Below are 25,365 nucleotides of genomic sequence, written 5' to 3'. Positions count from 1 at the left end.
CCATTTCTTCTAGATTGCCTAATTTATTGGCGTATAGCTGTTCATAATATGTTTTTAAAATCGTTTGTATTTCCTTGGTGTTGGTAGTGATCTCTCCTTTCTCATTCATGATTTTATTAATTTGAGTCTTCTCTCTCTTCTTTTTAATAAGGCTGGCTAATGGTTTATCTATCTTATTAATTCTTTCAAAGAACCAACTCCTGGTTCTGTTGATCTGTTCCACAGTTCTTCTGGTCTCGATTTCGTTGAGTTCTGCTCGAATCTTTATTAACTCCCTTCTTCTCTTGGGTGTAGGATCTATTTGCTGTTTTTTCTCTAGCTCCTTTATGTGTAAGGTTAGCTTTTGTATTTGAGTTCTTTCCAGTTTTTGAATGGATGCTTGTATTGCGATGTATTTCCCCCTTAGGACTGCTTTTGCTGCATCCCAAAGATTTTGAACGGTTGTATCTTCATTCTCATTAGTTTCCATGAATCTTTTTAATTCTTCCTTAATTTCCTGGTTGACCCTTTTATCTTTTAGCATGGTCCTTAACCTCCATGTGTTTGAGGTCCTTCCAAACTTCTTGTTGTGATTTAGTTCTAATTTCAAGGCATTATGGTCCGAGAATATGCAGGGGACAATCCCAATCTTTTGGTATCGGTTCAGACCCGATTTGTGACCCAATATGTGGTCTATTCTGGAGAAAGTTCCATGTGCGCTTGAGAAGAATGTGTATTCAGTTGAGTTTGGATGTAAAGTTCTGTAGATATCTGTGAAATCCATCTGGTCCAGTGTATCATTTAAAGCTCTCGTTTCTTTGGAGATGTTTTGCTTAGAAGACCTATCGAGTATAGAAAGAGCTAGATTGAAGTCACCAAGTATAAGTGTATTATTATCTAAGTATTTCTTCACTTTGGTTAATAATTGATTTATATATTTGGCAGCTCCCACATTCGGAGCATATATATTGAGGATTGTTAAGTCCTCTTGTTGAATAGATCCTTTAAGTATGATATAGTGTCCCTCTTCATCTCTCACTACAGTCTTTGGGGTAAATTTTAGTTTATCTGATATAAGGATGGCTACCCCTGCTTTCTTTTGAGGACCATTCGAATGGTAAATGGTTCTCCAACCTTTTATTTTCAGGCCGTAGGTGTCCTTCTGTCTAAAATGAGTCTCTTGTAGACAGCAAATAGATGGGTCCTGCTTTTTTATCCAGTCTGAAACCCTGCGCCTTTTGATGGGGTCATTAAGCCCGTTCACATTCAGAGTTACTATTGAGAGATATGAGTTTAGTGTCATCATGATATCTATTCAGTCTTTGTTTTTGTGGACTGTTCCACTGAACTTCTTCTTAAAGGGGAATTTTAAGAGTCCCCCTTAAAATTTCTTGCAGAGCTGGTTTGGAGGTCACATATTCTTTTAGTTGCTGCCTGTCTTGGAAGCTCTTTATCTCTCCTTCCATTTTGAATGAGAGCCTTGCTGGATAAAGTATTCTTGGTTGCATGTTCTTCTCATTTAGGACCCTGAATATATCCTGCCAGCCCTTTCTGGCCTGCCAGGTCTCTGTGGAGAGGTCTGCTGTTACCCTAATACTCCTCCCCATAAAAGTCAGGGATTTCTTGTCTCTTGCTGCTTTAAGGATCTTCTCTTTATCTTTGGAATTTGCAAGCTTCACAATTAAATGTCGAGGTGTTGAACGGTTTTTATTGATTTTAGGGGGGGATCTCTCTATTTCCTGGATCTGAATGCCTGTTTCCCTTCCCAGATTAGGAAAGTTTTCAGCTAGAATTTGTTCAAATACATATTCTGGCCCTCTGTCCCTTTCGGCGCCCTCGGGAACCCCAATTAAACGTAGGTTTTTCTTCCTCAGGCTGTCGTTTATTTCCCTTAATCTATCTTCATGGTCTTTTAATTGTTTGTCTCTTTTTTCCTCAGTTTCCCTCTTTGCTATCAACTTGTCTTCTAGGTCACTCACTCGTTCTTCCACCTCGTTAACCCTCGTCGTTAGGACTTCTAGTTTGGATTGCATCTCATTCAATTGATTTTTAATTTCTGCCTGATTAGCTCTAAATTCTGCAGTCATGAAGTCTCTTGAGTCCTTTATGCTTTTTTCTAGAGCCACCAGTAGCTGTATAATAGTGCTTCTGAATTGGCTTTCTGACATTGAATTGTAATCCAGATTTTGTAACTCTGTGGGAGAGAGGACTGTTTCTGATTCTTTCTTTTGAGGTGAGGTTTTCCTTCTAGTCATTTTGCTCAGTGCAGAGTGGCCAAAAGCAAGTTGTATTGGGAAAAAGAGAAAAAGAGAGGAGAGAAAGAAGGAAAGAAAAGAGAAAGAGAAAAAAAAAGGGAAGAAAAAGAAAAACGAAAAAAAAAGAAGAAAAAGAGAAAGAAAAAGAAAGGAGAAAAAAAGGGGGTGGGGGAAGGAAACAAATCAAAAAGCAAAACAAAACAAAAACAAAAACAAACAAACAAACAAAAAAAGAACCACCGGGGAGTATCTTCTGATTCTGTGTTCTTTAAGTCCCTTGGCTTCTCCTGGAAGTTGTCCGTCTAGCTGGTGTTCTGGGGGAGGGGCCTGCTGTGCTGGTTTTCAGGTGTTAGCAGTTGGGGGAGCTGCTGTGCCCCTGCCTGGTGCAGGGCTCAGTGGGGGTTGTTTACCCCGTGAGGCCGCAGGAGGAACAGCCCCGGTGGCGGGGCAGCTCTGGAAACCTGGATTCAGCTCCGGCAGGAACTCCGTCTGCAGGGCCTGGAGGCTCCGGGCGGGGCCGCGGATCTGCTCAGCTGGGGCAGGAGCGTCCTCGCTGTCCTGGGCCCTCCCGGCCTCTGCCTGTCCCGGGGGAGGCGGGATCCTGGGCTGTGTCCCGGCGCCCTGTGCTCCGGGGCCTGCGCTGTTGGATTCGCGCTCCCGGGCCGTGCAGCCCCCTCCGCGGAGCCGCCACCCAAGCCCCTCCGAGCTGCTCCTGGAACCGCGCAGCCCCCTCTGCACGGAGCCTCTTCCTCTGCCCGAGCCCCTCCGAGCTGCTCCCGGGGCCGCGCAGCCCCCTCCGCGGAGCCGCCCCCGAGCCCCCCGAGCTGCTCCGGGTCCCGCCGTGCGCGCTGCAGCCCTTAGGGAGCTCGGCCGCGGGGTGTGGGGCTCTCCCAGGGCGCAGGTGTCTGTTACTGTCCCGGGGAGCCCGAGGGCATCCCCGCCCTCCTGGGTCCTGCTCCACCTCCCCACGAGCCCCTTTCCGCCCGGGAAGGTCGGTGCAGCTCCTGCTCCTCCGGGACGGGGCTCTCCTGTCCTGGGGACACTCGCCCCGGCCTCAGCCCGGCTCCTCACGGGGCCCCTCCCCCTTGGAGGCCTTTGTTCCTTTATTTCTTTTTCCCCGTCTTCCTACCTTGATAGATGCGCGAACTCTTCTCACTGTAGCATTCCAGCTGGTCTCTCTTTAAATCTCAGGCCGAATTCATAGATTTTCAGGATAATTTGAAGGTTTTCTAGGTAGTTTGGTGGAGACAGGTGATTTGGAGACCCTACTCTTCCACCATCTTGCTCCTCCCCAGTGTTTCAGTTTTGCATTCAGCTGTGGAATGACTTCAACTTTCTATCTTTGTCCTTCTGACACCTTGTTAGACTTCACAAATACTCTCATGCTGAGGACAATAGCTCCTATATGTGTGTGGTTATTTTATTACCCTAAGATGAACTGTTGATTGTTATGACTGAAGAGGACTGGGTAAAGGTGGGGTTATGGAAATTATTGATTATGGGATACTCTGTGCTCTGCATCGGGCAAGGATCTTTACATACTTCAAAACCACACGTAGTCTTAGACAATTTGGGCTGCTATAACAAAATACCATAAACTTGTGTTGCATTTAAATAGCAATCTCTTTTTCACAGTTCTGGAGGCTGGAAGCCCAATATCAGGGCGCCAGTACAGTCAGGTTCTGGTGAGAACCCTCTTCCTGATCCCAAACCACTGACTTCTCATTCTATCTTCACGTGGCAGAAAGAGAACTAGCTAGCTCTTTGGCCTCTCCTCAGAAGGACACTAATCCCATTTATAAAGACTCCATCCTTGTGACCTAATCACTTCTAAAGCCCCACTTCCAAAGCCTATCACCTTAGGGGTTAGGTTTCAACATGTGAATTTGGGGGGAGTCACAAACTTTTAATCTATAGAAGCAACCAGGGAAAGTCATGGGACTGCCTCACTAACAGTGATTCGGCATCTAGAAGGCTATCTAGAAATTAGTTTCCATGGTTTATTGATTGTTACTTTTAGTCTTTGCAACATTAATTTACCATCTCTTGCTTTTTGTGGTGACAATGAAGAGAAACCTCAACTCAAGCTGGCTAAAATGATAACAACTCAATGGCTCATGTAACTAAATTATTTCAGGTGTATCTACTCTATGCAGTATGATCGAGGATTTAACTATATTATGGAATTTGCTTCTATCTAGGCTTTTCTTGGCTATGCTTGTTCATTGTGGGCACCAGTTTCTGAAAAGCTCTTCTCAGGTCTCTTGAGAACCACCAACAGTTTCTAAGGTTCATATTCTTTCTCATTCACAACCAGTGTGTGTGTGTGGGTGGTGCACGCAGGGAGCTTCTGGCTTCATCCTCTGAAGAAATAGGCTATCCTCCCCTTACAACCTCAGAAAATGTCGCCTCAGGCTGAGGATTCTGGTGGTTTGCATGCTGGGTCATCACTGCAGTCTGGATGGAATGCGCTGTTTGCCCTAGGTCAACCAGAGACTCTGGGCTAACAGTCAACCCCATTGCAAATGCATGGTGGGAAGAAGGGAGAAGAGTGAATCCCAATCGGAAATCAGCACACTATTGGAAGAGAAGCCAGGAATGAGCACTGGGAAGAGAACCAAGGGATGTTCTTGTGATAGCCTGCCTAAAGGTCCTGGTGGTTTGCATAGAGAGGCCAATCATTAGTTTGTTCATTGAAAGGACTTTATTCTAGCATCTACCATATACCAAAGGAGCTGAGGATGCAGAGATGAATATGATAAACAACTATTAATGAGCACTCACAGCCCAAAGAGGAGATTATTTTCTGTTTAAACAATACATCACAGAGGTGGCATTTTCTCTGGATCTTAAGCGATGTCTGATTTTCTCGGCAGAAAGTGTCGGGTGAGACTAGGGAGTGGAGGGAAGACATTGTAGGCATGTATAATGCCATCAAGGCCTGATGAACAAGCAGGGCAAGTCCAACAACGGTGGAAAGTTCCCTTAAGATAGAGCCCAGGAGGGAGGGATGAGAATTGTAAGAAGGAAGGAGGGACACAAGGAGGGCCATGTCTTGTTGGCTAGAGGCACCCCGGCTCAAGGACCTGGTGGTACTTTCAGTGGAAATTAACCACAGACCAGAGAGAATTGGCCAAACAATTCAGAAGGAAGTAACTGCTTGCTTAACTTTGGCCATCAAGGAATATAAATAGCATATGGCTTAAAAAGTTAAACTTAAAAAAGTGAAAAACATGCAAAATACTTCTCGTCAAGGAAAGATATTACTGAGTATTTCGCAAAAACTGGAAAGTGTAATAACTAAAACTAAGGCATAGATACTTGGACTCTATCTTGTTCTCTTTATTCATTTTTTTTTAATTGAAGTATGGTTGACGTGCAGTATTATATTAGTTTCAGGTGTGCAACATAGTGATTCAACAATTATGTGCATTATAAAATGCTCACCACAATAAGTGTAGCTACTATCTGTCACCATACAACATCATTATGATATTATTTCTTATATTCCCTAGGCCAACATTTCCATCCCTGTGGTTGATTGTCATTTTTTTTCATCATGATAAGTGTACTCTTTAATCCCTATCACCTATTTCACCCATACCCTCCACCCCTTGCCCTCTGGGAATCTTCAGTTTATTTTCTAGAGTTAAGAGTCTGCTTCTCAGTTTCTCTCTCTCTCTTTTTCCCTTTGCTCTTTTGTTTTGTTTCTTAAATTCCACATTTGAGTGGGATCATATGGTATTCATCTCTCTGACTGGCTTATTACACTCAGCATAATACTTTCTAGCTCCATCCAGGTTGTTGCAAATGACAAGATTTCATTCTTTTTTGTGGCTGAATATTATTGCATTGTGTATATATATATATATATATATATATATATATATATATATCTTCTTTATCTATATAACTATCAATAAACACTTGGGCTGGGTCTATAAATTGACTGTTGTAAATACGCTACAATAAACATCCTTTATGTATGTATATGGTGTATGTATTCCTTTGAATTATTGTTTTTATATTCTTTGGGTAAATATCTCATAGTGTGATTGGTGAATTGTAGGGGGGTTCTATTCAAATTTTTGAGGGACCTCCATACCATTTTCCACAATGGCTGCACCAGTTTGCATTCCCACCAACAGTGCAGGAAGGTTCCTTTTTTCCACATCCTTCCCAACACTTGCTGTTTCTTTTGTGGTTGATTTTAGCCATTCTGACAGTTATGAGGTGATATTGCTTTATAGCTTTGATTTGTATTTCCTTGATGATGCATGATGTTGAGCATCTTTTCATGTGCCTGTTGGCCATCTGCATGTCTTCTTTGGAGAAATGTCTGTTCATGTCTTCTGCCAATTCTTTAATTGGATTATTTGGGTTTTGGGTCTTGAGTTGTATCAGTTCTTTATATATATATATGTACATATATAAAATATAAAGATATATATATTTCAAGATTTTATTGATTTATTTGAGAGAGAGAGAGAGCATGAGCAGCGGGAGGGGCAGAGGGAGAAGCAGACTCCTCACTGGGCAGAAAGCCCAATGCAGGGTTTGACCCCAGGACCCTAAGATCATGACCTGAGCCACAGGCAGACACTTAACTGACTGAGCCACCTAGGTGTCCCATGTTCTTTATATATTTTGGATATTAGCCCTTTTTTCAGGTATGTCATGTGCAAATATCTTCTCTCATTTAGTAGGTTGCCTTTTAGTTTTGTTGATTGTTTACTGTGCAGAAACTCTTTATTTTGATGTAGTCCCAGTAGTTTATTTTTGCTTTTATTTCCCTTGCCTCAGGAGACATATCTAGAAAAATACTGCTATGGCCAATGTCAGAGAAATTACTGCCTGTGCTTTTCATAGATTTTTATGATTTCAGGTCTCAAATTTAGGTCTTTAATCCATTTTGAGTTTATTTTTGTGTATGGTGAAAGAAAGTGGTCCAGTTGCATTCTCTTTCATGTGGCTGTCCAGTTTTCCCAAAACCATTTATTGAAGAGACTATCTTTTTCCCATTGTATATTCTTACCTCCTTTGTTGAAGGTTTATTGTTCATATAATTGTGGGTTTATTTTTGGGTTTTCTGTTCTAGTCCATTGATCTATATGTCCATTTTTTAATGTCACTACCATACTGTTTTAATTACCACCACTTTGCAATATAACTTGAAATCTGGAATTGTGATACCTCCAGTTTTGTTTTCCTATTTCAAGATTCCGTTGGCCATTTGAGATCTTTTGTGATTCCATACAAATTTTAGGATTGTTTGTCCTAGTTCTGTGGAAACTGATTTAACTGCATTAAATCTGTAGGTGGCTATAGATAGTATAGACTTTTACAATATTTGTTCTTCTAACCTATGAATATGGAATATTCTTCCATTTCTTTCTGTTGTCTTGAATTTCTTTAATCAGTGTTTCATAGAGTTCAGAGTATAGGTCTTTTACCCCTTTAGTTATGTTTATTCCTAGACATTTCATTGTTTTTGATGCAGTTGTAAATGTGATTGTTTTCTTATTTTCACTTTCTGCTGCTTCATTATCAGTGTATAGAAATGCAGCAGATTTCCATACATTGATTATGTATTTACTAGTTCTAGTAATTTTTTGGTGGAGTCCTTAGGGTTTTCCACATACAGTGTCATGTCATCTGAAAATAGTAAGAGTTTTACTTCTTCCTTAGCAATTTGGATGCCTTTTATTTCTTAATGTTGTCTGGTTGCTGTAGCGAGGACTTCTACTACCATGTTGAATTAAAGTGGTAAGAGCGGACATCCCAGTCTTATTCCTGACCTTAGGAGAAAGGCTCTCAGTTTTTCACCATTGAGTATTATTTTGGTTATGCGTTTTTCATACAAGGCCTTTATTATGTTGAGATATATTCCCTCTAGATCTGCTTTGCCGAGGTCTTAAAATGGACAATTCTCTTCACAACTAAACAACTAAACATCTAAAATTTAAAAAAGAGAAAATATTAGCCACATAGTTGGAAGCAAATGTTTGATATCTTCAGTATTAAAAGAGACCTCAATTTTTTTTAAAGTTGTGAAGAAATCGCCAAGAAAACCTGAGAAATAATAGACAGTAAGATTGTGAACATATTTTTAATCTTATTGTTAAAAAAAGGAATGCAAACTGAAGTAGATTATAAGAATTCAGTCAGAATGACAAAGAATTTTTGTTATTTTTATTTTTGTTTATTTTACAATAATACTTACCAGTGCTGGCTTGTGGTGGGAGCTCTCATATTAGCACAGTCTTTCCTAAGGACAGTGGTGCAGTAGCTGTCACAAGTTTTCAAAATAGGCCTGGAATTTATCTGAAGTAGAGATGCCTGTGTGGCTCAGTGGTTAGGCATCTGCCTTTAGCTCAGGTCGTGATCTCGGGGTCCCAGGATTAAGTCCCACATCAATGTCCCTGCAGGGAACCTGCTTCTCCCTCTGCCTATGTCTCTGCCTCTCTCTGCGTGTCTCTCATGAACAAATAAATATAATGCTTTTTAAAAAAGGAATTTATCTGAAGAACATAAGTAAGGTATGATCTGAAATGTACATACAAAAAAAAAAAAATGTACATACAAGGATGTTTATCCCAGCATTCCTTTTGTTGTTGTTGTTGTTGTTTATGTAAGTAATCTCCATACCCAATGTGGGTCTCAGACTTACAACCATGACTAAGAGTCACAGGTTCTTCTGACTAAGTCAGCCAGGTGCCTCAGAAAACATTCCTATAAAAGGAAATAATATAATGTTCAATAACGGGTAAAATTATGGAAGGGATACATATATGGTATGACACTATTCAGTCAATTAAAATTGATGTGGTCGATAAATATTTATTGAGATGGAAAGATAGATATTGTACAGTTTAAAAACATAAGCATGTTTTAATATATTATGTACATTACAACACTATTTTAGTTAAATTTTAAATATATATGTCTAGTCTTTCATATTTATAAATATAAATTTATACATTTAAATATATCTCACGTATTCTCCAGGTAAAAATGCTGAGGCCAACATAGACAAATACCAGGGTATTTATAGGCTTTTTAGTAGTTATTTATGAGTGGCAAACTTATGAACCTTATTTTTTGTTATTTTGTATAATCATATTTACTCTCATTCATTCCTTCTTTTCTTTCTTTCATTCTTTTAAATATTTAATAGATTGCATATGATGAAATATATAATATTCATTTAAGTGAGAGTCATTTAACTTAAATGCTGTGCATGTGACAGTCAAATGAAGTTTAGATGAGGAAAAGGTAGGAAACAGAGGTAGAGCGATGGGGTGTGGAATGAAAACTCAGGATGAGAGGAAGGGTCTGGCAATGGGACCAGTGCTGACTGGTAACCAGACCATGGTTCTAATCCATTCTGTAGGAGCAAAGGATGAAGCACACAGGGATGCAGCTTAATACAATCTGCAGAAACTTTTAATGGGTGGGTGGATTGATGGGTTGGTGGACGGTTGTTCACATGGACAGATGAGAGAAAGCCTGAACACATTAGCTTCTTTTTTCTGCAAATGGGGATCCTTTGTCCAAGTTTTCATAAGGATCCAAACGTATTCTGAGTATGAGGTGCTTGCACACTTTAATACAATCAGACATGAGGGCTCAATGGTCCTAAATATTGAGACTGTCTTGGGAGTGATAGAGGAGTAGTGGTTCCAGAGTAGAAGCCCTCTCTGTAGATAAGGAATCCTGGCAAAACAGAGGCTGTCCCTCTGTCCCTCCCCACCCCCCTAATAGCTCACACTTTTGTAGGGCTTGGCCCAGCGTGATACTATGCACTTTTTATGTATTAACTCATTCATTCACAAGGAAACTGAGACATACTGCAGGTAGGTGATGAAGATCCATGGCTATTCAGGAGCAGAACAGGGTTTGGGATATGAGCATATTTGTTGCTGAATCTGGGCTTTAACTATTGTTATATTCTATATCATATGTCTAGTCCCAAACGAGATGGGACAAGTGGATGGAGGAAAAGACACAAGGGTTAATGAGGAGGAGAGAACAGGATGACTGTGAAGCTTTGTGCTACATGGGTGATGGGCAGTATTGATGAGACATATAAAAAGAGGAGCAATCCTTTCTATTTAACTCACCGTGAGTTTGTCCGATCCCTTCCTTGCTGTAGAGCAAAGAACAGGGCCATAGGGGGTTAAACAGAATGACAAACTCTTGCCTCTGTCACCAAAGAGCTAATGGAGAGAAGCAGTTTCTAGCAGCTAAGTTTGCTCCAATAACCAGGGAAGATTCTGTTTAAAGAATATTTTCTCTGTCATAAATTCACAAGTGATTCTGTCTGCCTGCCTCAGAAATGTGGGACTTGACCTTGCCAGGAGGAAAAGATGCACCCTCATGGCCCGAGGCATCCCTGAAGGCAGGGTCCTGCCAGAAACCTTCCTCCACAGCAACTGTAGATGTGAAGCCCAAGGTCTGAGGGTCTCCTAGCCCATGTGTCTATTCTTGGACACCTCCCTCTGCTGTTGCAGGGCTCCCCTGGGTGCTTAAGAATTCCTTGCTCAGGGGCAGCCCGGGTGGCTCAGTGGTTTAGCGCCGCCTCCGGCCCAGGGTGTGATCCTGGAGACCAGGGATCGAGTCCCACGTCCGGCTCCCTGCATGGAGCCTGTTTCTCCCTCTGCCTGTGTCTCTTCCCCTCTCTCTCTCTCTCTCGGTGTCTCTCATGAATAAATAAATAAAATCTTAAAAAAAAAAAAAAAAAAAGAATTCCTTGCTCAGTGAACTTGCCCACAGTATGGGCCATCCCACCATGATGTTGCCAGAAGGCTGGCTCCAATCTGGGACAAGCATGGTGGGACACGGCTGTATGTGCTAACCCTTCCCGATGGCCTCACAATTCCATTCCTATTAATAATATATCCGAGAAAGATGAGTGCAATGTTCACTGAAAGGATGCTCAAAAAAATGCTTCATTCAAACAGCCCCAAAACTGTTAACGGTCCAAAGGTCCACCCAAAAAAGAGATGAAGTTATTGTGGTATATCTATACCAGGGGATACTGGCACACACACAAACATAGATGAGCCTCCCAGATGTGCTGAGAGAAAAGAGCCAGACACAGAGACAGCACACTGAAAATGAGTTCAATTAGATGAAGCTTAAGAACAGGAGAACTCATTACAGGATCAGAGCTCGGAGACTCCCTTATATGGAAGGAGCAGGTGGGAGCCTTGTGGGCTACTAGAAATGTTCTCCATTGTGGTCTGAGTGGAGGTTTCACAGGTGCCTGCATTGTAAAAGTTCATAAGCTTGTAGAGTTGATTTGCGGACTTTACTATATGTCAATTGTGTCTCATAAATGGCCAAGACGCCTGGGCTTCCACAGTCTTGTTTAGTGTGTTTCTGAAGATATGTATGGATTCCAAAATATTTAAAAGTTGATTCACTGATTTCCAAATCACACAAGTGATTAAATTCCCCCAAAGCCCAATCATATTATAAAATTTTGAATGATTTTATTATGCTTTCGGTACTTCACACACATTTACATTTGAACACAGAGTTGAGCCCAATGAAGAGCATTTGATTAAAAGTAATGACAATAGTTATTGTTTATATAACATTTACTGGGCATGGTCTAAACCCTTCAGGTATGAGATACCACTACCGCCATCCTAATTTCTGTGTTGTATATTAGGGAACAAGCAGAGAAAGGGTATTTGATTGCCCGAGTTCCCACAAGTAGTAATTAGCCAGCTCTAGGGTCTATATCCCAGCATTTTGGCTCAGAAAGTAATATGCTCAACCCTACTTCTTCTGTTTAACTAGTCACCCCTTTGCAAGAATAACAGTTGTCATCTTTATCTTTGTTATATTACATTTAGGAAAGTCTCATTTCTCAACACTAGCATTACCCATTGAATTCGTCTGTTTTCTATTTATCTCGAAATAATATTATGTGCAAACTGCAATAAGAAACTATTTTCCAAATGTGTTTTAGTAGCAGAATTCAATCTTTCAAATAAAATTTTACCCTGAATCCCAAGATAAATAAAAAGTTGAGCTCTTCCAACTAAAGCGAGGTGAGTAGGAAGAAGGAGGAGTCGGGGAGGGGAGGATGTGAGGGTCTTGAGAGCTGCTCCCTTCCTCTGGACTACACTAAATTTCCTCCTAGGGAAGCTTTGGGCCACAGAATTCCAATAACAGTCTCATTTAAAAAGTAAATAAAAACAAGGATGGCGTTCTTTTGTGGGAGATGGAAACTTGCTGAAACAAGAACTATTGACCATATTGTGCCACTTTGAAATTGGCTTCCACCAGCTGATGCAAAGTGGCTTGAATTTAATTTAGCAATAGTTTCACAGAGTATCACTCTATAATGTAAGAGGAGGTGAACTGACAAAAAACTGGATATAGTCAACCCAAGGACCATGTGCATGTTCTGTAGAGTATAAAAAACAATTCTTTATGAAAATTCTCCAGGCCTCAAGTCTTCCAACCAAACACCTAGTTCTTTTAAGGAATATTCCCTGGACTAGGACGCCATTGGCTTTCCAAAGTAGGGGACTTCCACTACTTGACCTTTCTGTGATCCAGTTTTGAAAAACCTCTGCTTTCATTTTTTATGTATTGGCAGACCTTCCTGAACTACTTTTCTGTATCAATGTTGCTTTTAGCTTTTGATTTATTTTAATTCAAAAAACTAATACATGTACATGGCAAAAGAGAGAAAACAAAAGAAAAAGAAAGAAAGAAATTAAAATAAAACAAAAATTTCCAATGGCAAAAAGAGTACCATGGAAGTAAATTTTCTTCCCATACCAGAATGCCAGATGTGCCCGCTGTAATTGTTTCATCCTTCGGAAATTTTCTCCATCAGACTGACAGGGATGTGAGCGGGCCCTTTGTGGTTTATTGTACACACTCCTCTGGATCATGTCATTGCTGTTTTCATCTGTGTGTTCTTATACTTGAAAATATGTGTTTGTTTTTATACTTGAAAATATGTAGCTTGTGAATATTTAACTCATTCTCGATAAAGACAGGGCACTTTTCTACATGTAGATGAAACATTATTTAACCAGTCTCCAGTGATGGGTGTTTGGGTTCTTACTGATACTTTGTCATTGTAAGTGAAGCTACAAGAGGCCTCCTCAGATGTTTTGTGACATCCAGATTTAGGATAAATTCCTGAAAATCAGATCACTGGAGCAACATTTATGTGAATTTAAAAAATTGATAGACATTGACAATCTGGCCTCCAATGAACACTCTAAATAGTTGAGGAGGGGTCCATTTCCCTCCACCCTCCCCAGCACTATGCATCATCAATTCCAAATGATTATACTTGAGCTAAGGAAGAAGGATTGCAATGTCTGGCATGGGGGTGTGCTTTAACCAGCCAGGAGTTCAAGTTCCACGGAGGTACCACCCTTGTCAGTGGAACAGTGATTATTCCATAATGAATCCTAGTTACAGGATGACTGGGTAAGCTCTCTGAAGGAGGCCTACCAGAGGTCAGCTGTGTCCTTATTTTGGTCAGCCCATGCTGCCCAGCAGATATTTGGGGCCTATGTCTAGGTCAATGCCATTAAAGTATGGTGTAAGATCTTCTGAACATCAGAGGGAGAATCTGAATCAGCCGTGGTGCTGATGTGCCTCTGAAGCCAGATTCCATGGTGGGTAAGACTAGTGAGCAAAGTCAGTTCTCAAGTTCTGACCCTCCACACAGTACATGAGAGTCAAGGGGTCAAGCTGGAATGACCTTAAGTCCCTGTGGGTAGTCCTGCTCCTCAGGCAGGTACAGAAACCATGCCTGTAAGACCAAGGCAGACCAAACTGCCAAGCCTTAGGTTTATATGGCCCTGGTCTCTATAAAGTGCCTGCCTTTGAGATCTTTTAAAGAAAGGCCTTAACACAAAACCTTTGAGTCAATGGGCCAAACCAACTATGTCTACATTATCAAGGAGAGACCCTTTTTATTACTCAATTTTTATTTAAATTCCAATATAGTTAACATAGTATTCCGTTAGTTTCAGGTGTATAATACAGTAATTCAACAATTCTATACATTACTCAATGCTCAGCAAGATAAGTTTCCTCTTTAATCCTCATCACCTATTTCACTTGTCCTCCCCCACCCATCTCCCATCTGGGACCCATCAGCTTATTCTCTGTAGTTAAGAGTCTGTTTCTCAGTTTGTCTCTGTCTCTCTTTTTTTTCCCTTTGCTCGTTGTTTTGTTTCTTAAATTCAACCTATGAGTGAAATCATTTGGTAGTTGTCTTTCTCTAAATTATTTCACTTAGCATTATACACTCTAACTCCATCCATGTTGTTGCAAATGGCAAGATATCATTCTTTTTTGTAGCTGAATAATATTTCATTGTGTATATTTACCACATCTTCTTTTTTTAATAATAAATTTATTTTTTATTGGTGTTCAATTTGCCAACATACAGAATAACACCCAGTGCTCATCCCATCAAGGGCCCCCCTCAGTGCCCGTCACCCATTCACCCCCACCCCCTGCTCTCCTCCCCTTCCACCACCCCTAGTTCGTTTCCCAGAGTTAGGAGTCTTTATGTTCTGTCTCCCTTTCTGATATTTCCTACCCATTTCTTCTCCCTTCCTTTCTATTCCCTTTCACTATTATTTATACTCCCCAAATGAATGAGAACATATATGGTTGTCCTTCTCCGATTGACTTATTTCACTCAACATAATACCCTCCAGTTCCATCCACGTTGAAGCAAATGGTGAGTATTTGTCGTTTCTAATGGCTGAGGAATATTCCATTGTATACATAGACCACAGCTTCTTTATCCATTCATCTTTCGATGGACACCGAGGCTCCTTCCACAGTTTGGCTATTGTGGACATTGCTGCTATAAACTTCGGGGTGCAGGTGTCTCGGCGTTTCATTGCATCTGCATCTTTGGGGTAAATCCCCAGCAGTGCAATTGCTGGGTCGTAGGGCAGATCTATTTTTAACTCTTTGAGGAACCTCCACACAGTTTTCCAGAGTGGCTGCACCAGTTCACATTCCCACCAACAGTGTAAGAGGGTTCCCCTTTCTCCGCATCCTCTCCAACATTTTTGGTTTCCTGCCTTGTTAATTTTCCCCATTCTCACTGGTGTGAGGAGGTATCTCATTGTGGTTTTGATTTGTATTTCCCTGATGGCCAGTGATGCAGAGCATTTTCTCATGTGCGTGTTGGCCATGTCTATGTCTTCCTCTGTGAGATTTCTGTTCATGTCTTTTGCCCATTTCCTGATTGGATTGTTTGTTTCTTTGCTGTTGAGTTTAATAAGTTCTTTATAGATCTTGGATACTAGCCCTTTATCTGATACGTCATTTGCAAATATCTTCTCCCATTCTGTAGGTTGTCTTTGAGTTTTGTTGACTGTATCCTTTGCTGCGCAAAAGCTTCTTATCTCGATGAAGTCCCAATAGTTCATTTTTGCTTTTGTTTCTTTTGCCTTCGTGGATGTATCTTGCAAGAAGTTACCGTGGCCGAGTTCAAAAAGGGTGTTGCCTGTGTTCTCCTCTAGGATTTTGATGGAATCTTGTCTCACATTTAGCTCTTTCATCCATTTTGAGTTTATCTTTGTGTATGAAAGAGAGTGGTCTAGTTTCATTCTTCTGCATGTGGATGTCCAATTTTCTCAGCACCATTTATTGAAGAGACTGTCTTTCTTCCCGTGGATAGTCTTTCCTCCTTTATCGAATATTAGTTGATCATAAAGTTGAGGTTCCACTCCTGGATTCTCTATTCTGTTCCATTGATCTATGTGTCTGTTTTTGTGCCAGTACCACACTGTCTTGATGACCACAGCTTTGTGGTACAACCTGAAATCTGGCATTGTGATGCCCCCAGCTATGGTTTTCTTTTTTAAAATTCCCCTGGCTATTCGGGGTCTTTTCTGATTCCACACAAATCTTAAAATAATTTGTTCTAACTCTCTGAAGAAAGTCCATGGTATTTTGATAGGGATTGCATTAAATGTGTAAATTGCCCTGGGTAACATTGACATTTTCACGATATTAATTATGCCAATCCATGAGCATGGAATATTTTTCCATCTCTTTGTGTCTTCCTCAATTTCTTTCAGAAGTGTTCTATAGTTTTTAGGGTATAGATCCTTTACCTCTTTGTATACCACATCTTCTTATCCATTCAGCTGTCAGTGGTCACTTGGCCTGTATCCATATCTTGGCTGTTGTAAATAATGCTGCAGTGAACATCAGGGTACATTTATCCCTCTGAATTAGTGGTTTTGTATTTCTTTGGGTAAATATCCAGCAGCGTAATTGCTGGATCATAGGGTAGTTCTGTTTTTTTAACTTTTTAAGGAAACTCCATACCATGTTCCACAGTGGCTGCACCAGTTTGAATTCCCACCAACAATGCACAAGGATTCCTGTTTCAAGGAGAGACCTTCTGTCTGGTTCCTACCTCACATTCTACATTCATAAAGATTGAATTAATGAGATTTTATTATGCAGAGCTCTGAATTCACAGAATAGATAAATCAGTAGGAGTTTAGGGTGAGGGATAGAATTTACCCCGGGGTTAATTTAAGAAGTTCTCTGTAGACTTACATTAAAAAATAAGATTTCATTTGCCAGGGCAGCTGTGGTACATGGAACAAACCAGGGCTTGATTTCCTGGCAGAGCTGCCATTTATGGGCTGTGAGACCTGGGAATAATAATGCCTACCTCACAGGTGTTAATGTGAGCACTGAAACAGATGATGTATGGGAGGGCTTCGGGAAGCCAGAGTGCTGTAACAAATGTGCAAGCTTGGCTTTCCAGGCCACAGCGGCCCTGAGAGGAAAAGCAGGTCACACACACCGATCCCCATTGGCCTCAGCTGGGAGCGTGGGAGCACAAGCCCTCATTATATGTTTCCTCAGCTATTCAGGGTGTCCCCACAGGGTGTCTTTGGATCCTTGCATACATGGGGGGCTTCTCTCTTATTATATAGTGTTCTTTATGTTTTTCATTTCTGCTTCTGTCCATAATGCTGTGGTTCCTGCAGCTCTCAATTCATGGGGGTAGTGTGGGTGCGTCTCTTGCTCATGCCGAAGCTGCCAGAGCCACCTCCACCTCTAGCCCTGGAAAGCAATTTCTTTTTAGTCTGGCCCCAGAGCTTACTAGTCCATACAGCCATGTCTCCCCCCATGCCAATATCATCCCTTAAAAAGAAAATGCCTCATTCTGGTTATCCGTGCATAAAAAAATCACCCCACAAACCTAGTTATTTAAGCAAAGGCAATGTTTATGACACTCATGAATCTGCAGTTTGAGCAGGACTCATTGGACAGGTCTTCTCAGTTCTACTCAGCATCAAAGACAGAGGACTAGAATCACCTAGAAGCTTCTTCACATCTATCTCTGACAATGCTGATGGTTATATGGAACCTTAGCAGGAATTGGGGCTTGGTACACCTTTACGGACCTTTACATGTAGCTGGTTGACCTCCTCATAGCATAGTGTCTGGGCTCCAGGGGCAGGGATGCAGGCACAAGAAATTGAGATAGAGAGAGAGTTTGATTAAAAGCTGTATCATCTTTTATGACCTAGACTCGGAAGCTACACAGTATCTGATAATTAATAATAATAATAATCAGACGCAAGTCTCTTCTAACCTCAAAGACTGGCACATAATCAAGAGGAAGGGAATTAGACTCCACCTTTTGGTGGTAAGAGTGTCAAGAATTTACAGACATATTTTGAAACCACAACACACATCCTTATACCCAAGCCCATAAGTATTACATTCTGCAACATGGGCTAAAAACCTGGCTTTAGCAGGCCCTTGGTCTTTGTTATGATTTATTAATGAAATACCTCCTGTCATTGTATTTATTGGCAGTGTTTGTTTGCAGTCCCCTTGTCCTGGGACTCAGACATAAGTCGCTAGGTGCTAGACTGAGAGAATGACACTCTTCTACACTCAGAATCATGCTTTCATTTCATGACTCTCATTCCATGAGATTCTTGTTTGTGGACTATATGGTTAACTACTGAGTGTGGCAAATCATGGTCAGACTCACATGTCTGCAGAGGGGCTGGAGTTCAGCTTAACAAGGTTGGGCTTGGCTAGCAGAGCTTACTTGGGGCAGCTCTGCTATCTCTCAACCACCCCCTGGGACCAGGGGGCTCACCAGGGCAGGTTTCACTCCTATTGGTTGCAGATATGTAATTATCTGTGAGTAAAAATAGGTGAGGCCTCTTAAGTCCTGATCTCTAAATCTGCCCACTGTCATTTCTACCCACATGCCATTGGTCAAAGCAAACCCTTTGGTCAAGTCCGAAGTCAAGGGTCAGGGAAATGCACTACAACTATGATGAGGCCAACACATGTGTGGGAATGCAGGGAAGGGTTGAAAAACAGAAGTAATAACATTGTCTAACTGACGAGTCAGTTTTTGGTATTTTGACCTTCTCTTGCCTTTAAGGCAAAGATTACAAATGGCACTATCCTTGTGCCTATCTCCTTGTCAGTTATGGTGGATGGATTCCAGCATGCTTTATGAATGATCTGGGACACACTCCCAGACTTTTCTCAATGCTGTGCTCCACAGTAAACTGATTGGATCTGGAAAATGAAATAAACCATCTGTCTCAAGAGGCCTTCTAGGTCCTTAATCCAAAGTCCGGACCCCAAACATGCTAAGATCTCCAGGCTTGCAAACACCATGTGTCAAAGTGCTAAGAGAAGAGCAGAGGCTGCTGATACAGAGGCATGTGAGCATTACCACTTGAATTATACACGTAAGTTTTGTTTCTTTTTCTTCTAGAGTAAGGGAGGCCAAACAGGTATAACCTTGCACACAAACCATGAACTAAAGACACATTGTCCTCAGATCTATGATTAATCTATTCTCAAAGAGGAAGCCTTTTTATTATTTTTTAAGGATTTTATTTATCCATTCATGAAAGGCAGAGACATAGGCAGAGGGAGAAGCAGGCTCCCAGTGGGAAGCCTGATGAGGGACTCAATCCCAGGACCCCAGGACCACAACCTGAGCCAAAGGCAGACGCTCAACCACTGAGTCACCCAGGTGTCCCTTATGGAAGCATGGAACAAGACTCTGGTTAGGATGAAATGGCTGACTTGCCAGAATTAAGACTAGGGTCCTGTGTCTTACACAGATGCACACAATGTACACACGGGAAACTCCAGAATCAGACACTCAGCAGTGATTCCTGTTAATCACACATTCCTAGGAAAGATGTTAGTGGTAAGGATTCTAGGACACAGTCCCTTGTTCCTTTTCTCCAATTGTTATTGCCACTCAGAAGTTGTGATATACTAAGAAACTAACCTCATTGCAAAGAAAGGAGAAATGTGTTTCCTGACTCTATTGTTGTCATTGAGAAGTAAACAATTTTCACAAATGCACTAATAGGATTCTCAAATATAAAAGAGCAGTTAATTAAACAGAAGATGCTCCTCTGGGCAGTTCCTCTCTTCTCTGGGCTCCAGCCCTCACTGTCCTCCTCAGCCACAAGGCCAGCAGAAGTCAACAGGGCAGGATTGGTGTAGGGGACCCACACCACACCAGTGAAAGCAAGAGGCAGAGCTAACAGGGAGGACAGCAGCAAGGTTAGGTGTCTGCAATCTGCAGGAAGTAAGGGCAAGAATGCTTCAGAAATAAAGAAAATCCATCCAATTCTGGAATCCACGTCAGAAGTGGCAATAATTGGGACACCTGGGTGGCTCAGTGGTTGAGTGTCTGCCTTCGGCTCAGGTCATGATCCCGGGGTCCTGGGATCGAGTCCCACATCCGGCTCCCACCAGGAAGTCTGCTTCTCCCTCTGCCTGTGTCTCTGCCTCTCCCTGTGTGTCTCTCATGAATAAATAAATAAAATGCTTTAAAAAAAAAAAAGAAGTGGCAATAATTTGTATGGATCAATGTGTTGGTCAGGGAGATATTTACCTTCTAGTTTTTTGGACAAGTTTTCTTTGTTTTGTTTCTCTTCACCATGGAGGGGATGGCCTACTCCATAGTAGACTCAGAGCATAACAGTCATCTCTCAGGGGAGAACTGTTATATTCTAAAGGACGGATAACATCTAAGGATTGAAACCTCCCTTGGAAAATTAACAATGTCCCTATGGCTAGAGCACCCCATGTCCAGGACAGACTGGATGACCCAACTAAATGGTGGAAGGGGGGAACTGGGCCAGATCTTACCACAAAACACTCAACAAAGAAGTCTCCAAGACACATCAGCCAATCCAGCCCAAGTGCTAATTGGTTTGCAATTCTCCTAATTAGTTTGTCATCTACCTGGACAGCTTAGCAGCTGGCGGGAAGCCCAGACCCTGCCCAGCCAAATTCACAGCTCCTGAAATTTGGAAGTGTAGCAGCAGTGACAATTCTACACCTCGTCCATACGTGGGCATGCCCACCCGCACATACACACCTTCTTGCTAAATGTAGCGATGATAACAAATTCTCACAATGCTGCTAACAATCTCATTAGGCTGTTTGGTGTGAGAAGGAAGCAAGAGCCCTTCTAACTTTGCTCTAACACTTTGTGAACAAAGTACAGAGCTGTTCAGACCCGTTGCATCATTAAGCAAAAGCTACAGTTATGGTTGAAGGTGTCTAGAAGGTTTAGATTCCCAAATCTCTCTTCCATCAGAGATAAGACAATATGCCACAAGCTATTAGTCTGTTTGAGTGAAATACCACCTGCTCTCTCCTTCCCAAATATTCTCTCTATAGCTGTTTAGAGTCCCAGGATTTTCAACTTGGGTAACACGATGATCCTTTCTGAAGGAAAAAAAATTACATGTATGCTCGGCATTTTTAACATTTTTTTATTGGAGTTCAATTTGCCAACATATAGCATAACACCCAGTGCTCCTCCTGTCAAGCGCCCTCCTCAGCATTGATATAATTTCCATCATTGTATCACTTCAATGTCTACAAAGGTAAAACGCTGTCTTAACTGTTCATCACCATGGTTCACATCCCACTATAATACAAAACACATTCATGACTTGAATAGAAACAAAACAATACCCATTACATTTGAATTAAAATATTAATTTAATGTGGCGTCTTGTATTGTGTTCCTGAAACTAAATTGCTATTTGAAATCTGCACATGACACTGATTGCTATGTTTCTACAGTATCTTATCTGTCTGGCAAGCTGATACTCCAATGCATCGGATCCACCCCCATTCTCTCATCTCGTTTGCCTAGTTGAACTATTCCTAAAGCTTTGTTTGTATAAATGGTTTGGGGACATTAAATGACCCTCACTGGGAATGGACACTTCACTGATGCAGTATGACTGCCTTTCATCCTTAAAAAAAAAAAGAAAAGTAAAAGAAAGAATAGGGAAATAAAGGTATCTAGCAGTATCTAGTTTTAGAGTAGTCATCTCTGTGACCCAGAATATATTTGCATGTATGCTTTTTTCCTATTATTATCAAAACAATAAAGACACTGTTGGTCAAATAATTAACACTTTTTCTTTGCGGAAAATTGCACACCTGCCTTCTCTCTTTCCCAGGAGGCTCCTTTATACTGCATAAACCGGCCCTCAGCAGCCTTCTTTTAGGATATTTCTCAGACTAAAATTACAGCTCCTGCTACACTAGTGCAACTCTGGCTTTTGTCAGATATTTTTTTTTTTTCAAACCAAAGCTTTGCAAAGTCTTGTGTGTTTTAGTTACCAAGACAATTAGATACTTAGACTTTTGAAATATTAAAATCTGCCAGTTCATGTCTGGAGAAGAAGGCAGCAGTATCAGGATTTTCCTTAAGGTACAGAAGAGTCTAGAGGTGCTTTTCTAGAAGCTGAATGTTTGCCCCAAGCAAGAGCCAGGACTAAGGCAAGGTAAGTGAGGCACTCACTTCAGGTGTAAAATTTCAGAGGGTGTAGAGAAACTCAATAATTAAGATAAATAATGATTTAATGCAATGTGTTTTCTAGAAATCAAAATTAATTTAGAGCAAAATATGAAAATTTTAAATAAAGACCATTGCTCTGTTGAGCCACGTTGAGCCCGAGGCAAAAGGAAAGATATGTGCCCCATATGCATTTTTTTTTTTTTTTGTATCTTATTGGTGTTTTACAGGGGAGGAGGTTGCAAAAGATTATAGTTGGGAAAATATTGAAAATTGAAATGTAAGTATATAAAAACTGACATTATTTTCAACTTAAGCATTTTATTTATAACAAAATACAATTTATGATCATTTTACTTCAGCTTAAGTTAATTAAAAATTGCTTAAGACTGTCACTGGGTGAAGAGCAATTGTCAACATGACACTCTCTCAGTTGAAAATGAGATAAGCAATAAAGCAGATTTTGAAAGTATTGTTGATGTGTTTGCTTCCATTAAACCCAAAGCACATGTTTCTTTCTGTCTCAGGTTCCCATATGATTTGATATAACATTCCCCTGGGTGAGGCAGAGGGTAGGTTTGAAGATTAATTAATGTCTAGAACAAGATAAATATTTATTAAATATTAGTTGCTATCACGATTATCACAATTCCTTCTCGTGAGCTCCAAAGCAGAACCAGGACTTCTAGCTGACTGTGCCAAATACAATTCTGAGGAATTGAGAGGTAGATGGGGGAAAGCAAGTCCCCAAACGCTGTTCCCACCTCATGAAGTTTGGTTTCTACTTTGTGGCTATCTTCATGGCAACCTCAGAAGTGATGTTTCTCACTGCTCCCCATCCCCCAGATTCTTCTATGCCATTCAACCATATGGGTAGAGGAAAATCCAAATCCAATATGCAAGAGAGGGAAATGGAGATGACACAGGGTTGCAGAAAAATTTAGGCTAGAGATCAGTTTCAAAAATTCTAGAGCCCTAAGCTCGTGCTTGTGAACATGAGGATAGTAAAATTTACTTCTTAGCAATGTTTTGTGAATTAAATGCCCTGATTTTTATAGGGTGTCGGAAGCAGTACCCAGAACATGCTGTGCCAAGCATAAATGTTTATTAACACAAGAGGAAGGAAGGAAGGAATGAGTATTAGTCTTAAATTGCTGCCTAACAAATTGCCACAAACTTGAATGCCTTAAAATAAGACTCTTTATTTCATAGTTCTATAAGTTCAGAAGCCCAAGTGGACCCTACTGGTTTCTCTGCTGAGCATCTCACAAGGCTGGAGTGAACATGTCTGCTGGGCTGGGTTGTTATCTGGAGGCTCTGAGAAGGAAACCATTTCCAAGTTATTTCAGGATGGTTCTATGCAAGGTCCCATACTTTCTACTTAAGCCTCATGACAACATTATATGCTAAGTCATGCCCCCATTTTATAGATGAAGAAATTCTTCATCCATTGAGCAACTTTCTCAAGCTCTCAATAAGTCTAATTCATGACTCCAAATTTTTCTTTGAAAATAAGAGAAAATGCACATTGAATACAAATAGAAGACAGTAATTCAAGACTTTTCTTTCATGGAAAATTATGTGGCAACTGGCAAGCTTCTTAGAGATCACTGTTTACCATATTAACCCTGTTTTTGTATTTCCAGTTGTCTTTTCTGAATACTTTGGTGATCTCAGGTCTTATGTGCAACAAGCACTAAAGATTTTTATGTGCAACAAGCACTAAAGTACCCTGAGTCCTTCCAAACATGAGGAAAGGAACATACTGGGTAGAGACCAGGCTGTTTACCCTGCCTTGTGTGGGTTGCTATGACAAGCATGAGTTTCTAATGCCAAGTGAAAATGGCCCATATGTGTATAACTTAAGTTTCTAGCCTTCTGGTTTGGAAGCTATGGTTTTAGGGTTAAATATTGGAAATTCAGGGATATGACAAAGTTTTAAGGAGGATGTTCTGAGAAAATTCAAGTGAATGTTGATTCGGTCACCTACTCCATTCCAGACTTGGTACAAATTCCAAGTGATTTGTCTGTGACCACCGTAGTCATGTCCTTGGTCCTCATTGAGTTGGGCATCCTGCGAGATTATGGAATGATACTTTGGTCCCATCCCGAAAAGGTGGGACCAGGAAACATTTGGTAATTCAAAAAGATGACCCCACCAAGGGATTTCCCTAAAAGACAAAAATGATGGATGGTGTAGTCATCTATGCTGCGGTTCCCTGTATTCTTCCTTGGACCGTTTAATACAACCTATGCTCAAAATTAAATTTTATATGAAACTTGGGGTCTCTTTAAACTATTTACTTGGTTAACCTTCTGATCTCTGTATTATTCTTATTTCTCAGTGGAAATTCTTTTTGAAAAATTCTGACCTCTTTTGGAGAACCAAAAGGGAAATGGATTTTTTCCCCCTATTAAGTCAGGATAGACAAGGAAGCAATGTGACCCTAGATCATTAATGCGGGAGTTCTGGCTGTCCTTGGGAGTGGGCCAGTGGCCCAAAAGAGAAGCCAGATGGGGTCAGTGACCTCAAACTGACAGATGTGGCAGTGGAGGATTCCAGGAAGAAAGATCAGAGGCTGGCCAGGAATGAGAGCGACTTGCCCAGATGCTAAACCCCAGAGGGGTGAAGGTAAAGACTTGGGCAGTGTTTTGGCTGACTCATGGGATAAACTGGTCAGCAGCTTGGGTCAAGTTCAGGACAGCAAAACACTGCCCAGGGAACTTGAGAAAAGAGAGAGAGGGCAGGGAAGAAGGTGTTTGTGGGACCCTGGGGAGTTACTTGTATCATCTATATAATGACTTTAACGCTTCTTGTGGCTCTACCATGCATATCTACATGTGACAATATGTCCATCTCCTGAGAGTCAAGGATAATGGGACAGCACAAAGATCAGTTCTATTGTGTATGGATAAGGGGGAAACAAAAAAGAAGAGCAGAGAAAATAATTAGAAACTGTCTATGAAGATTGTTGCTTTCTTTCTCAACTGTGTCACCTGATGTCAAGCTTCATGTGAGTAATTTTCTGACCCACAAGCAAAAGATGATGCCTGGTGTGACTCAGTCCTCCATCTCTGAGACAGCCAACACTCTCCCACTTGAGAGACAAGAGGATAGGAAACTTCACTCTGAAGCCTTTTCTCAGCTCACTAAAGGGATCTTAGGCCAGTTTATCTTTTCTGACAAGCTTTACAAAATGCCTTTATCCATGCTAATGTTTTTAAGACCCACTTAAACCATAATCCACTTAAAGTTTACTGAACAAC

This window comes from Canis lupus, chromosome 24 (genome assembly GCF_011100685.1).
Source record: "Canis lupus familiaris isolate Mischka breed German Shepherd chromosome 24, alternate assembly UU_Cfam_GSD_1.0, whole genome shotgun sequence".
NCBI classification, from domain to species: domain Eukaryota; kingdom Metazoa; phylum Chordata; class Mammalia; order Carnivora; family Canidae; genus Canis; species Canis lupus.
This window is presented reverse-complemented; position numbering follows the sequence as displayed.